The following is a 15906-nucleotide window of genomic DNA, read 5'->3' as shown; positions in this document are numbered from 1 at the left end:
AATTTGCCTCCCCATGTCTCAGCTTGCGGAGAAGAGGCTCCAAAGCCAGGACATAAAGCAGGGGCGACAGCGGACAACCCTGACGAACCGACCGAGAGATAACAAAGGGTTTCGAGCGCTTTCCGTTCACTTGCACGACAGCCATGGGCTGTCGATACATTATGGAGATCCACTTGCAAAAGTCCGGTTTAAAACCGGCGGCCTCTAAGACAGATGCCAGGAAACGATGGTCGACCCTATCGAAAGCTTTGGACTGATCTAAGTTTATCAGCGCGGCTTCCGTGTCGTCATCTATTCCCCCCTCTAGGATCATGCGGATCAGGTGCAAGTTGTTCTGAATCGATCTCCCCTTCACAGCGTAGTTCTGTTCCGGTTCAACCAACTCGTCGATAACAACCTGCAGCCGATTCGACAGGACCTTGGCCAAAATCTTCAACTCTGTGTTTAGCAGAGTTATGGGCCTGTAGTCGTCTAACTCTTCCCCTCCATGCCCGTCACCTTTCTTCAGCAATGTGATCACTCCCTTGGTCACCTGCCCTGGGATGGATCCCTGAGCAAACCAATGGTTGAACATATCCGTCAGAAGAGGCAGAAACATGGGCGACAGCCTCAAGTACAGTTCGTATGGCAGACCATCAAGTCCTGGCGATCTGTCACAGCTGACCTGCTTCAGCGCAGTAAAGACCTCCCGCTCCGTCACCCGGCCCTCGCAACTAGCCGCTCTAGCCGCCTCGAGGCGGGGAGAGTCGGCCAAATAGTCGCTAAACTCAAGGACCGGAAGATCGGGCTGCTGCGTAAAACGCTCCTCGAAATGTTCTCGAAACCCCTCGCAGATCTCCCGAGTCGATTCCAGGGTGCGTCCATTCGGATGTTTGATTTTTGCAATGTATTTGTCCGAGCCACGCCTAGAAACCTCACGGCGCACGTCTGCATCAGAATTGACTGCTTCGTTGCCTATCTTTCTAAGCCTAGCTCTAACTACTTGGCCTTCGTAACGCTTGCTAGTCTCGCGTAGAAGGTCCTGCTTAGCTAGTTCCTGACTAACCCTATCACCCTCCCCCGTAGCCTGGGCTAGTTTCTGCTCTAGCTTCTTCTTCGTCTTGGCCTTATCTAGTGCGAGGCGCTGGGCATACTTGACGGAGAAGCTTCTGATCTTGGCTTTGAGACCTAACCACCACTTACTCCCGGTAACCGCCCCCACTAGTGCCTTTTTAATCAATTCTCTTAACTGATCTTGGAAGTCTTGTATCTCCAGAAGGGAGGTGTTTAACTTCCAGTACCCCGCTAACTTAGGCCTATTTCCTAGCTTCAGCCGGGCCATAACTAATTTATGGTCCGTCTGGCCTAGCCAAGTGAACGTGGGACAAGATAAGAAGTCTACTTCGCCTCTCCTAACTAACATCCTGTCCAAATAAGTATTTGGATAGGAGGAAACACTATTGGTCCACGTCCACATCTCCCGCCCTGGATGCTCGACCCGAAACCTGTCGACCAGACCGCATCTAGCCATCAGATCAGCCAGGCTGGACTCGCACCTCTCCGATCCTCTAGCTCCGCCTCCTACCTTATCTATGTCGGGGTCTAAGATGGAATTCCAATCCCCCATTAGCACTACCCGCTTCCGACAATCTACAAACGCGTCAAGCTGACTGAAGAATGAGACCCTCTCACGAGCGGTGCTGGGCGCATGAACCGCAATCACCCGAAACACAGAATCTTTTACGGCAACATCGGCCACAACCAGCCTACCCACTGCATCTCTATGGACAACGTCGACCGTCGCCGACAGGGTACGTTTAACCAGCACGGAAACTCCCTTCCCCCGCGGGCTGCCATATGCTGAGAAAACCTCAAAGTCTCGGGCCAGCACCTGACAGTCCACAGAGGAAACGAAATGCGTCTCCTGAATCGCAGCGACATCCACTCCCAGGGACAAGAGGTCGTGCCGGAGGCGAGCCGCCCGGCCCGATGATCTCAAGCCCCTCGCATTCAGACTAGCCAAATTCAAAGCCATGGTACCTACCTTAAGGTGTGTTACACTCAGCTCCGAAGTCAGCCGGGGAAAGGACACCGACGTTGTGTGCAATGCTCAAGGTGGTCAGGTTTTTCATGTCCTGACCTTCTCTCACAATGCCGCCGACATCCAAAGGGTAAGTCAATTTAAGGGCCCTATAGAGTGACGGATGGACCAACACTGGGACCCTTCCCTTGCATTGTTTTGCGAGTTCCTCAAGGGAAGGGTCATTTTTCCTGATCAGTTCAATTCCCGGACCAGCCCCTTCAGCGGCTTCCAGCATTGTCCACACGTTGGTTTTGCAGGCCTCAGGAAGCCTGACGAAAGTTGTTAGCCGTGGGGCGTCCGGGAAATTAGAGGGGACATTAACGTCTTTTCCCCCTATCTGTTGGCAGTCCAGCAGAGGTTTTAAATTTTTTCTCTGCCGGTGTGGTACGCCCATTGCCACAGACAGGGGGTCTACAGAACAAAGTTCCTCTCTCGTTTCGAGGGCGAGAGTCCCTGTTGGAGTGAGTCCGTAAGTGGGAGAATCTGAAGGGTCTCTCCCCCTCCCGGGTTCATTCTTTTCTTTCTGGGATGGCGGCTCAATTTGCATTGGTGTGGGGACGAGTGTCTGTGTGGTGTCTGGTGTTGGTGTTGGTGCGGTGTCTGGTGTTGGTGTGATGTCTGGTGTTGGTGTTGGTGCGGTGTCTGGTGTTGGTGTTGGTGCAGTGTCTGGTGTTGGTGCAGTGTCTGGTGTTGGTGCAGTGTCTGGTGTTGGTGCGGTGTCTGATGTTGGTGTTGGTGTTGGTGCGGTGTCTGATGTTGGTGTTGGTGTTAGTGCGGTGTCTAGTGTTGGTGCAGTATGTGGTATGGGGGTGGAAGTGGGTTGTGTTGTTGTTAGAGGTGGTGTATGCTCACAGGGAGTGGGGGCTGCCTTTTCTTCCCCTTTCCTTTTCTTTTTTATTCTTTTGAATGAACCGGGGAGTGGTGAGGTTGAGTTCCTCTCCCTCTCACTAGCAGATTCATCCTCAGAGGAGCAGTGTTTTCTTCGCTTGATCCCCGTCTCAATTGGTGTGGGGACCGTTGGTTGTTGCTGCTCCTCTAATTGTTGTTTCTCCGGTTGATGCTGTTGCTTTTCTGGTTGCTGCAGCCGTTTTTGTTGCTGCTGTTCTGGCTGTTGCTGCTGCTGCTGTTTTTGTTGTTGCTGCTGTTTTCGTGGCATTGGTTGTGGAATTGGCCGCGGCAGTTGATGTTGTTGCTGCGGCTGGTTCAACGGCTGGTTTGGCTGCTGCTGCTGTGTCTGCTGCCATGGCTGTTGCTGCGGCTGTTGTGGAGGCTGCTGTTGTTGTTGCTGCCTCGGTTGTTGGGTTGGTTGTGGGACGGTGGCAGATGGGATTGTGGGCTTCCGTTTCCGCCTCATTACCGTGATCCATTCCTCCCCTTTGGGCTCCTGCACAGTTTTGGGTTTCCTCGGTGCTGGGGTTGGTGCTCTGGTTGCAGGAGTTGTGACAGCCTGTTTGGACACTGGTGCTGTCTCAGAGGTTGGGACCGCCTTTAGTGTCACTTGAGTAGGATTTGACCTTTGAGGGCAGCTCTTGGCCATGTGACCCTGTTTTTGGCAAAACCAGCAGTGCGGACGACGCCCCTCCACTACTACTGTCATAGTTGCCTCCTTAAATGTCAGCTGTGCTGGTATCGCCTGGAAGCCTTCTTTCTTTAGCCTCATGGCCACAGTGTAGCTGCCCAAGTGCATGCCGGTTTTCGACCGCACTGGGGTTATTTTTTCCACCTCGCCGAACTGTGTGAAGAAGGATCCCAGGATTTCTGCTGATATTTGCATAGGTACATTGAATACCTGCACCCGGGTCCTTGTCCTGCCCTGGTATTCGGGCTTTAGTTTTGTTCTCCCATACTTAATTTCCTGTAGGGAGAGTCTCTCCGCATCTTCCTTGGTGGGTAGGAGGATGTCCCACATGGCGTAGCTCCTCTGGTACAGGTATAATACCGGGATGTTTAGCTTGTGTAGGAGCCCTGCCATGTCTTCCTTTTTCATCCCTAGGAGGCGGTTTTCCGGCATATCCGAGATGATGAGGGAGAGCACTCTGTCTTCGATTGCCTCCCAAGCGCCTGGCACTGGTTTAATTTCTGCCCCCTCTATGTATTGTCTGTACTTGGTCAAGTACAAGTCTCTATACTCTTGAGGGGACAGTTGCTTCTCTACAGTCTTCCCCCATGCCGACCCTCTTGTTGGTGTTGGATCTTTGGTGAGGTTGGACTGTTTTTGCTGTTCCTTGGCGGAAGGGTTGCTATTTTGAGGGGCATTTTCCTTTCCGCTTTCCTTTGGGACCGACTCTCCCTGCTCTATACTTCTTCCAGGAAATACTTCCCTTTTTGGGGAGTCGGCCTCCTGGGGAGCATTGTCCTCTTTATTGTCTTTGGGAGCTTTTGCCCCTTTTGTTTTGGGGAGGTTTAGGCTGTATGCCCCCTCGTTTTCTTGATTTGCTCCCCTTTTGGGGCAGTAGCCCTCCTGGGGAGCACTGTCTCTCTTATCGTTCTTTGGGGCTACTGCCTCTTGATTTTTGTTGTCAGAGCGGGATGCCCTGTCCAACATTGTTTTTTCTCCCCTTTGTGGGGAGTCGCCCTCTTGGGGAGCACTGTCTCCCTTATCGTCCTTTGGGGCTACTGCCTCTTGATTTTTGTTGTCGGAACGGGATGCCCCGTCCAACATTGTTTTTCCTCCCCTTTGTGGGGAGTCGCCCTCTTGGGGAGCTGCTGGTGAGTTTTCTCCTTTCTGAGGGGCGTCCTTTGGTTTAGTGTCCGGGCGGTATGCCCCGTTGCTTTTTGCTTCCCCTGTTGGGGAGTCGTCCTCTTGGGGAGCAGTTTTTCTTGTGGTAGCCCCCTGGCTGGGGGTATCGGTATTGGTGGTCCCCGGGCTGGGGGTGTCCATTTTTGAAAGAAGCTCTCTCTTCCCTGTATAATTCACCAAAATGAGTGACGTGGAGTCGACGTCCAAATTGGGAGGGGAGATAGAACTGAGAGAGGGAGTGGGAAGTTAGTGGAGGGAAGAGAGAAAGTGTTTCCGACCCTCCCTCGCGGGAAGGTCGTAAATTATCAGCTCGGATCCCCCCCCCCGTGGGGGAGGGGGGAGAGCAGAGAAAGACAGACAAAGTGGGGGTGCGGACAGAACGCTACCCAACAAGCTCGCCGGCCACGAGAATGTGTCGCCAGAACAACACTGACTATCGCTGTGTATGTATCAGAGAACAGATACCACACTTTGAGATATTAAATCTTTTATTCATGTTAAAAAAATACAGAAAAAAAATCAACGATGAACAAAAAACTTAGGCACATGGCCAACTCAAAAGGGGGGATTTTGGGGGTCGTTGGTCATCCTTGTCACTCCAGAACTAAACAAAGTCAAAAGTTTCTCCCAGCTAGTATCTTCTTTCACCATAATACCGCATTCACCCTTTCATATTGGGGGACGTCCTAGTAACTCCCAATTTTTAAAACATTTTTTATTGACGTGTAAAAACAAAAAAGATAACAATAAAATGGTAACAATAATTCATTTGTGTCGAGGGAGGGGGAAGAAAAAAAAACAAAAGGTGATTAGTAGGACCCTCCCAACCCCGTCTAGTTGATAGACTGCCCGTTCCACTAGGTTTGTAAAAGGAACCTCGCTTCTGCGGGTCAGTCTCTAGGTGGGGATGCCCTCTAGATGGGGGTGAATGGAGAAAAGAAAATTTTGTGGGTAAGGGATGGAGGTTAGTTTGTATTTCTTTTTCTCCAAGATGGGTAAAATTTAGAGGAAGGGGTGAAAACAAAAATTGCAGGTAAGAGGGGATGGGGATCTTGGAGGCTTCCTAATCGGGGAGGGATGGAACACACACTCAGCTAGCTGAGAGACTACTTGTTTAATTTAACTTTACAGAACTGCGCGTTCCACACCTAGGCGGGGAACACGTATTCAAATTTGGCTCCTCTTCGTACACACAGACTTGCCACATGTATCCATCTTCTGTCAAATGCCGCGCGATGCAGCCTTCTTCTATCACATCTGATCTTCACCCGTAGTTGGTGTTTAAAGAACGCGATCAGATCTTGATCAGAAAAAGACAACACCCCCCGGCAACCTTGCAGACGCGACGTCCAAATCACCATTCTCGCCACGGCCAGAATCGTAACGTAGACCATTTGTCTTTCCCGGTCCCACGGCGGCCTCACGTTGTCCACAACATTGGATACAGTAATTGGGCGAGGATGCTCAGGATCGATGCGAGCCGTCACCCCACTGACATACGACCAGTACTGGCGGAGTTCGCGGCAATCGAAGAAAGCGTGATCCGTAGTTTCCACAGCCGTTGTCCCACAACGGGGACAATCAGGCGACTCCAGAAACCCAGAACTGCATTGTATGTTGTTGAGTGGAAGTGCATTTCGGGCCAATCGCCAGGTCAGAGAGAACTCCGAATTGTTCAGATGACTCGAACCTGGCGCCCAGCTCCACGCGGAGCGGATCTCACTCTGCTGCCACCCCAAACGCGCGCATAGCGGGTCGTCAGCGGCCTCCTTCACTAGATCCCTGTGGAGTTCCCTACGGGTAGCAGTCACAAGGTCACTGGACCTTGGTAGTCGTTTTAGCGCGGCTCGGCACTCTTTCATGTAGGCAGATTCTCCCCGCGGCCTGCGACGGCTCTCGATGGAAGGGTCGAGAACGAGGTCGGGGAAGGCGGCAGTAACCACGGGGTGCCACGGTTGGTCCTCCTGCATATAGTGGCTCAGGAAGGCCAGCCTCTCAGCATCTCGATGACACTTCAAGTCCGGCATTCCCAAGCCTCCCTCACACGGACGTTGAATACAGACCTGTCTGCTCACCCAGTGTCTTCCTCTGTCCCAAAGGAGCGAGGACAAGAGTTCGACAAGAGCTTTTAGGTGTTGTGCAGGCAGGGGAAGTACGGCCAGTCGGTAAAGGATGAGAGGAAAGACGTAAGTGGCGCACGCCTCAGCTCTACCCTTTAAGGAAAGTTTCCTAGGAAGCCACGAATTGACTGCAGCCTCCACCTTTGACCGTACCTCCAACCAATTCTTGTCAAGCTGGAGACCCGGTCCGAACCACACGCCGAGGATCCGGACCGGGCCATCTGTCCAGCTGAAGGGCGCAGGGAGGTTTGCGTTGCCACTCCATGCGCCCAACCGCAGTCCTACCGACTTGTTGCGGTTTATCTTGGCCCCTGTAATTCTTTCGTACTGTGTGAGTGCCTCCGACACGACCTCAATGTCTCTGAAGCCCGACACGAAGATCGTGACATCATCGGCGAACGCGGATACCTTAGCAGCTGAGCCGCCAGGCAGAGCCATTCCGCGCAGGGCCGAATTTGCCTCCCCATGTCTCAGCTTGCGGAGAAGAGGCTCCAAAGCCAGGACATAAAGCAGGGGCGACAGCGGACAACCCTGACGAACCGACCGAGAGATAACAAAGGGTTTCGAGCGCTTTCCGTTCACTTGCACGACAGCCATGGGCTGTCGATACATTATGGAGATCCACTTGCAAAAGTCCGGTTTAAAACCGGCGGCCTCTAAGACAGATGCCAGGAAACGATGGTCGACCCTATCGAAAGCTTTGGACTGATCTAAGTTTATCAGCGCGGCTTCCGTGTCGTCATCTATTCCCCCCTCTAGGATCATGCGGATCAGGTGCAAGTTGTTCTGAATCGATCTCCCCTTCACAGCGTAGTTCTGTTCCGGTTCAACCAACTCGTCGATAACAACCTGCAGCCGATTCGACAGGACCTTGGCCAAAATCTTCAACTCTGTGTTTAGCAGAGTTATGGGCCTGTAGTCGTCTAACTCTTCCCCTCCATGCCCGTCACCTTTCTTCAGCAATGTGATCACTCCCTTGGTCACCTGCCCTGGGATGGATCCCTGAGCAAACCAATGGTTGAACATATCCGTCAGAAGAGGCAGAAACATGGGCGACAGCCTCAAGTACAGTTCGTATGGCAGACCATCAAGTCCTGGCGATCTGTCACAGCTGACCTGCTTCAGCGCAGTAAAGACCTCCCGCTCCGTCACCCGGCCCTCGCAACCAGCCGCTCTAGCCGCCTCGAGGCGGGGAGAGTCGGCCAAATAGTCGCTAAACTCAAGGACCGGAAGATCGGGCTGCTGCGTAAAACGCTCCTCGAAATGTTCTCGAAACCCCTCGCAGATCTCCCGAGTCGATTCCAGGGTGCGTCCATTCGGATGTTTGATTTTTGCAATGTATTTGTCCGAGCCACGCCTAGAAACCTCACGGCGCACGTCTGCATCAGAATTGACTGCTTCGTTGCCTATCTTTCTAAGCCTAGCTCTAACTACTTGGCCTTCGTAACGCTTGCTAGTCTCGCGTAGAAGGTCCTGCTTAGCTAGTTCCTGACTAACCCTATCACCCTCCCCCGTAGCCTGGGCTAGTTTCTGCTCTAGCTTCTTCTTCGTCTTGGCTTTATCTAGTGCGAGGCGCTGGGCATACTTGACGGAGAAGCTTCTGATCTTGGCTTTGAGACCTAACCACCACTTACTCCCGGTAACCGCCCCCACTAGTGCCTTTTTAATCAATTCTCTTAACTGATCTTGGAAGTCTTGTATCTCCAGAAGGGAGGTGTTTAACTTCCAGTACCCCGCTAACTTAGGCCTATTTCCTAGCTTCAGCCGGGCCATAACTAATTTATGGTCCGTCTGGCCTAGCCAAGTGAACGTGGGACAAGATAAGAAGTCTACTTCGCCTCTCCTAACTAACATCCTGTCCAAATAAGTATTTGGATAGGAGGAAACACTATTGGTCCACGTCCACATCTCCCGCCCTGGATGCTCGACCCGAAACCTGTCGACCAGACCGCATCTAGCCATCAGATCAGCCAGGCTGGACTCGCACCTCTCCGATCCTCTAGCTCCGCCTCCTACCTTATCTATGTCGGGGTCTAAGATGGAATTCCAATCCCCCATTAGCACTACCCGCTTCCGACAATCTACAAACGCGTCAAGCTGACTGAAGAATGAGACCCTCTCACGAGCGGTGCTGGGCGCATGAACCGCAATCACCCGAAACACAGAATCTTTTACGGCAACATCGGCCACAACCAGCCTACCCACTGCATCTCTATGGACAACGTCGACCGTCGCCGACAGGGTACGTTTAACCAGCACGGAAACTCCCTTCCCCCGCGGGCTGCCATATGCTGAGAAAACCTCAAAGTCTCGGGCCAGCACCTGACAGTCCACAGAGGAAACGAAATGCGTCTCCTGAATCGCAGCGACATCCACTCCCAGGGACAAGAGGTCGTGCCGGAGGCGAGCCGCCCGGCCCGATGATCTCAAGCCCCTCGCATTCAGACTAGCCAAATTCAAAGCCATGGTACCTACCTTAAGGTGTGTTACACTCAGCTCCGAAGTCAGCCGGGGAAAGGACACCGACGTTGTGTGCAATGCTCAAGGTGGTCAGGTTTTTCATGTCCTGACCTTCTCTCACAATGCCGCCGACATCCAAAGGGTAAGTCAATTTAAGGGCCCTATAGAGTGACGGATGGACCAACACTGGGACCCTTCCCTTGCATTGTTTTGCGAGTTCCTCAAGGGAAGGGTCATTTTTCCTGATCAGTTCAATTCCCGGACCAGCCCCTTCAGCGGCTTCCAGCATTGTCCACACGTTGGTTTTGCAGGCCTCAGGAAGCCTGACGAAAGTTGTTAGCCGTGGGGCGTCCGGGAAATTAGAGGGGACATTAACGTCTTTTCCCCCTATCTGTTGGCAGTCCAGCAGAGGTTTTAAATTTTTTCTCTGCCGGTGTGGTACGCCCATTGCCACAGACAGGGGGTCTACAGAACAAAGTTCCTCTCTCGTTTCGAGGGCGAGAGTCCCTGTTGGAGTGAGTCCGTAAGTGGGAGAATCTGAAGGGTCTCTCCCCCTCCCGGGTTCATTCTTTTCTTTCTGGGATGGCGGCTCAATTTGCATTGGTGTGGGGACGAGTGTCTGTGTGGTGTCTGGTGTTGGTGTTGGTGCGGTGTCTGGTGTTGGTGTGATGTCTGGTGTTGGTGTTGGTGCGGTGTCTGGTGTTGGTGTTGGTGCAGTGTCTGGTGTTGGTGCAGTGTCTGGTGTTGGTGCAGTGTCTGGTGTTGGTGCGGTGTCTGATGTTGGTGTTGGTGTTGGTGCGGTGTCTGATGTTGGTGTTGGTGTTAGTGCGGTGTCTAGTGTTGGTGCAGTATGTGGTATGGGGGTGGAAGTGGGTTGTGTTGTTGTTAGAGGTGGTGTATGCTCACAGGGAGTGGGGGCTGCCTTTTCTTCCCCTTTCCTTTTCTTTTTTATTCTTTTGAATGAACCGGGGAGTGGTGAGGTTGAGTTCCTCTCCCTCTCACTAGCAGATTCATCCTCAGAGGAGCAGTGTTTTCTTCGCTTGATCCCCGTCTCAATTGGTGTGGGGACCGTTGGTTGTTGCTGCTCCTCTAATTGTTGTTTCTCCGGTTGATGCTGTTGCTTTTCTGGTTGCTGCAGCCGTTTTTGTTGCTGCTGTTCTGGCTGTTGCTGCTGCTGCTGTTTTTGTTGTTGCTGCTGTTTTCGTGGCATTGGTTGTGGAATTGGCCGCGGCAGCTGATGTTGTTGCTGCGGCTGGTTCAACGGCTGGTTTGGCTGCTGCTGCTGTGTCTGCTGCCATGGCTGTTGCTGCGGCTGTTGTGGAGGCTGCTGTTGTTGTTGCTGCCTCGGTTGTTGGGTTGGTTGTGGGACGGTGGCAGATGGGATTGTGGGCTTCCGTTTCCGCCTCATTACCGTGATCCATTCCTCCCCTTTGGGCTCCTGCACAGTTTTGGGTTTCCTCGGTGCTGGGGTTGGTGCTCTGGTTGCAGGAGTTGTGACAGCCTGTTTGGACACTGGTGCTGTCTCAGAGGTTGGGACCGCCTTTAGTGTCACTTGAGTAGGATTTGACCTTTGAGGGCAGCTCTTGGCCATGTGACCCTGTTTTTGGCAAAACCAGCAGTGCGGACGACGCCCCTCCACTACTACTGTCATAGTTGCCTCCTTAAATGTCAGCTGTGCTGGTATCGCCTGGAAGCCTTCTTTCTTTAGCCTCATGGCCACAGTGTAGCTGCCCAAGTGCATGCCGGTTTTCGACCGCACTGGGGTTATTTTTTCCACCTCGCCGAACTGTGTGAAGAAGGATCCCAGGATTTCTGCTGATATTTGCATAGGTACATTGAATACCTGCACCCGGGTCCTTGTCCTGCCCTGGTATTCGGGCTTTAGTTTTGTTCTCCCATACTTAATTTCCTGTAGGGAGAGTCTCTCCGCATCTTCCTTGGTGGGTAGGAGGATGTCCCACATGGCGTAGCTCCTCTGGTACAGGTATAATACCGGGATGTTTAGCTTGTGTAGGAGCCCTGCCATGTCTTCCTTTTTCATCCCTAGGAGGCGGTTTTCCGGCATATCCGAGATTATGAGGGAGAGCACTCTGTCTTCGATTGCCTCCCAAGCGCCTGGCACTGGTTTAATTTCTGCCCCCTCTATGTATTGTCTGTACTTGGTCAAGTACAAGTCTCTATACTCTTGAGGGGACAGTTGCTTCTCTACAGTCTTCCCCCATGCCGACCCTCTTGTTGGTGTTGGATCTTTGGTGAGGTTGGACTGTTTTTGCTGTTCCTTGGCGGAAGGGTTGCTATTTTGAGGGGCATTTCCCTTTCCGCTTTCCTTTGGGACCGACTCTCCCTGCTCTATACTTCTTCCAGGAAATACTTCCCTTTTTGGGGAGTCGGCCTCCTGGGGAGCATTGTCCTCTTTATTGTCTTTGGGAGCTTTTGCCCCTTTTGTTTTGGGGAGGTTTAGGCTGTATGCCCCCTCGTTTTCTTGATTTGCTCCCCTTTTGGGGCAGTAGCCCTCCTGGGGAGCACTGTCTCTCTTATCGTTCTTTGGGGCTACTGCCTCTTGATTTTTGTTGTCAGCGCGGGATGCCCTGTCCAACATTGTTTTTTCTCCCCTTTGTGGGGAGTCGCCCTCTTGGGGAGCACTGTCTCCCTTATCGTCCTTTGGGGCTACTGCCTCTTGATTTTTGTTGTCGGAACGGGATGCCCCGTCCAACATTGTTTTTCCTCCCCTTTGTGGGGAGTCGCCCTCTTGGGGAGCTGCTGGTGAGTTTTCTCCTTTCTGAGGGGCGTCCTTTGGTTTAGTGTCTGGGCGGTATGCCCCGTTGCTTTTTGCTTCCCCTGTTGGGGAGTCGTCCTCTTGGGGAGCAGTTTTTCTTGTGGTAGCCCCCTGGCTGGGGGTATCGGTATTGGTGGTCCCCGGGCTGGGGGTGTCCATTTTTGAAAGAAGCTCTCTCTTCCCTGTATAATTCACCAAAATGAGTGACGTGGAGTCGACGTCCAAATTGGGAGCCGACTTTGGCGCCAAAAAGAAGTGGCGCCAAAGGCGGCAAGAGGGGAGATAGAACTGAGAGAGGGAGTGGGAAGTTAGTGGAGGGAAGAGAGAAAGTGTTTCCGACCCTCCCTCGCGGGAAGGTCGTAAATTATCAGCTCGGATCCCCCCCCGTGGGGGAGGGGGGAGAGCAGAGAAAGACAGACAAAGTGGGGGTGCGGACAGAACGCTACCCAACAAGCTCGCCGGCCACGAGAATGTGTCGCCAGAACAACACTGACTATCGCTGTGTATGTATCAGAGAACAGATACCACACTTTGAGATATTAAATCTTTTATTCATGTTAAAAAATACAGAAAAAAAATCAACGATGAACAAAAAACTTAGGCACATGGCCAACTCAAAAGGGGGGATTTTGGGGGTCGTTGGTCATCCTTGTCACTCCAGAACTAAACAAAGTCAAAAGTTTCTCCCAGCTAGTATCTTCTTTCACCATAATACCGCATTCACCCTTTCATATTGGGGGACGTCCTAGTAACTCCCAATTTTTTAAAACATTTTTTATTGACGTGTAAAAACAAAAAAGATAACAATAAAATGGTAGCAATAATTCATTTGTGTCGAGGGAGGGGGAAGAAAAAAAAAAAAACAAAAGGTGATTAGTAGGACCCTCCCAACCCCGTCTAGTTGATAGACTGCCCGTTCCACTAGGTTTGTAAAAGGAACCTCGCTTCTGCGGGTCAGTCTCTAGGTGGGGATGCCCTCTAGATGGGGGTGAATGGAGAAAAGAAAATTTTGTGGGTAAGGGATGGAGGTTAGTTTGTATTTCTTTTTCTCCAAGATGGGTAAAATTTAGAGGAAGGGGTGAAAACAAAAATTGCAGGTAAGAGGGGATGGGGATCTTGGAGGCTTCCTAATCGGGGAGGGATGGAACACACACTCAGCTAGCTGAGAGACTACTTGTTTAATTTAACTTTACAGAACTGCGCGTTCCACACCTAGGCGGGGAACACGTATTCAAATTTGGCTCCTCTTCGTACACACAGACTTGCCACATGTATCCATCTTCTGTCAAATGCCGCGCGATGCAGCCTTCTTCTATCACATCTGATCTTCACCCGTAGTTGGTGTTTAAAGAACGCGATCAGATCTTGATCAGAAAAAGACAACACCCCCCGGCAACCTTGCAGACGCGACGTCCAAATCACCATTCTCGCCACGGCCAGAATCGTAACGTAGACCATTTGTCTTTCCCGGTCCCACGGCGGCCTCACGTTGTCCACAACATTGGATACAGTAATTGGGCGAGGATGCTCAGGATCGATGCGAGCCGTCACCCCACTGACATACGACCAGTACTGGCGGAGTTCGCGGCAATCGAAGAAAGCGTGATCCGTAGTTTCCACAGCCGTTGTCCCACAACGGGGACAATCAGGCGACTCCAGAAACCCAGAACTGCATTGTATGTTGTTGAGTGGAAGTGCATTTCGGGCCAATCGCCAGGTCAGAGAGAACTCCGAATTGTTCAGATGACTCGAACCTGGCGCCCAGCTCCACGCGGAGCGGATCTCACTCTGCTGCCACCCCAAACGCGCGCATAGCGGGTCGTCAGCGGCCTCCTTCACTAGATCCCTGTGGAGTTCCCTACGGGTAGCCGTCACAAGGTCACTGGACCTTGGTAGTCGTTTTAGCGCGGCTCGGCACTCTTTCATGTAGGCAGATTCTCCCCGCGGCCTGCGACGGCTCTCGATGGAAGGGTCGAGAACGAGGTCGGGGAAGGCGGCAGTAACCACGGGGTGCCACGGTTGGTCCTCCTGCATATAGTGGCTCAGGAAGGCCAGCCTCTCAGCATCTCGATGACACTTCAAGTCCGGCATTCCCAAGCCTCCCTCACACGGACGTTGAATACAGACCTGTCTGCTCACCCAGTGTCTTCCTCTGTCCCAAAGGAGCGAGGACAAGAGTTCGACAAGAGCTTTTAGGTGTTGTGCAGGCAGGGGAAGTACGGCCAGTCGGTAAAGGATGAGAGGAAAGACGTAAGTGGCGCACGCCTCAGCTCTACCCTTTAAGGAAAGTTTCCTAGGAAGCCACGAATTGACTGCAGCCTCCACCTTTGACCGTACCTCCAACCAATTCTTGTCAAGCTGGAGACCCGGTCCGAACCACACGCCGAGGATCCGGACCGGGCCATCTGTCCAGCTGAAGGGCGCAGGGAGGTTTGCGTTGCCACTCCATGCGCCCAACCGCAGTCCTACCGACTTGTTGCGGTTTATCTTGGCCCCTGTAATTCTTTCGTACTGTGTGAGTGCCTCCGACACGACCTCAATGTCTCTGAAGCCCGACACGAAGATCGTGACATCATCGGCGAACGCGGATACCTTAGCAGCTGAGCCGCCAGGCAGAGCCATTCCGCGCAGGGCCGAATTTGCCTCCCCATGTCTCAGCTTGCGGAGAAGAGGCTCCAAAGCCAGGACATAAAGCAGGGGCGACAGCGGACAACCCTGACGAACCGACCGAGAGATAACAAAGGGTTTCGAGCGCTTTCCGTTCACTTGCACGACAGCCATGGGCTGTCGATACATTATGGAGATCCACTTGCAAAAGTCCGGTTTAAAACCGGCGGCCTCTAAGACAGATGCCAGGAAACGATGGTCGACCCTATCGAAAGCTTTGGACTGATCTAAGTTTATCAGCGCGGCTTCCGTGTCGTCATCTATTCCCCCCTCTAGGATCATGCGGATCAGGTGCAAGTTGTTCTGAATCGATCTCCCCTTCACAGCATAGTTCTGTTCCGGTTCAACCAACTCGTCGATAACAACCTGCAGCCGATTCGACAGGACCTTGGCCAAAATCTTCAACTCTGTGTTTAGCAGAGTTATGGGCCTGTAGTCGTCTAACTCTTCCCCTCCATGCCCGTCACCTTTCTTCAGCAATGTGATCACTCCCTTGGTCACCTGCCCTGGGATGGATCCCTGAGCAAACCAATGGTTGAACATATCCGTCAGAAGAGGCAGAAACATGGGCGACAGCCTCAAGTACAGTTCGTATGGCAGACCATCAAGTCCTGGCGATCTGTCACAGCTGACCTGCTTCAGCGCAGTAAAGACCTCCCGCTCCGTCACCCGGCCCTCGCAACTAGCCGCTCTAGCCGCCTCGAGGCGGGGAGAGTCGGCCAAATAGTCGCTAAACTCAAGGACCGGAAGATCGGGCTGCTGCGTAAAACGCTCCTCGAAATGTTCTCGAAACCCCTCGCAGATCTCCCGAGTCGATTCCAGGGTGCGTCCATTCGGATGTTTGATTTTTGCAATGTATTTGTCCGAGCCACGCCTAGAAACCTCACGGCGCACGTCTGCATCAGAATTGACTGCTTCGTTGCCTATCTTTCTAAGCCTAGCTCTAACTACTTGGCCTTCGTAACGCTCGCTAGTCTCGCGTAGAAGGTCCTGCTTAGCTAGTTCCTGACTAACCCTATCACCCTCCCCCGTAGCCTGGGCTAGTTTCTGCTCTAGCTTCTTCTTCGTCTTGGCCTTATCT

General features: G+C 52.5%; 1 long non-coding RNA gene across 1 annotated transcript in view; it reads left to right on the top strand.

Annotated features, from left to right (window-relative positions):
• The window catches only part of LOC145297724 (uncharacterized), a 229286-nt gene that overhangs the window by 136534 nt on the left and 76846 nt on the right, over positions 1–15906 (top strand). The gene's annotated exons all lie outside the window — the stretch shown is intronic.

This window comes from Euprymna scolopes, chromosome 18 (assembly GCF_053919585.1).
Source record: "Euprymna scolopes isolate OS-2025 chromosome 18, ASM5391958v1, whole genome shotgun sequence".
Taxonomy (NCBI): domain Eukaryota; kingdom Metazoa; phylum Mollusca; class Cephalopoda; order Sepiida; family Sepiolidae; genus Euprymna; species Euprymna scolopes.
This window is presented reverse-complemented; position numbering and strand designations above follow the sequence as displayed.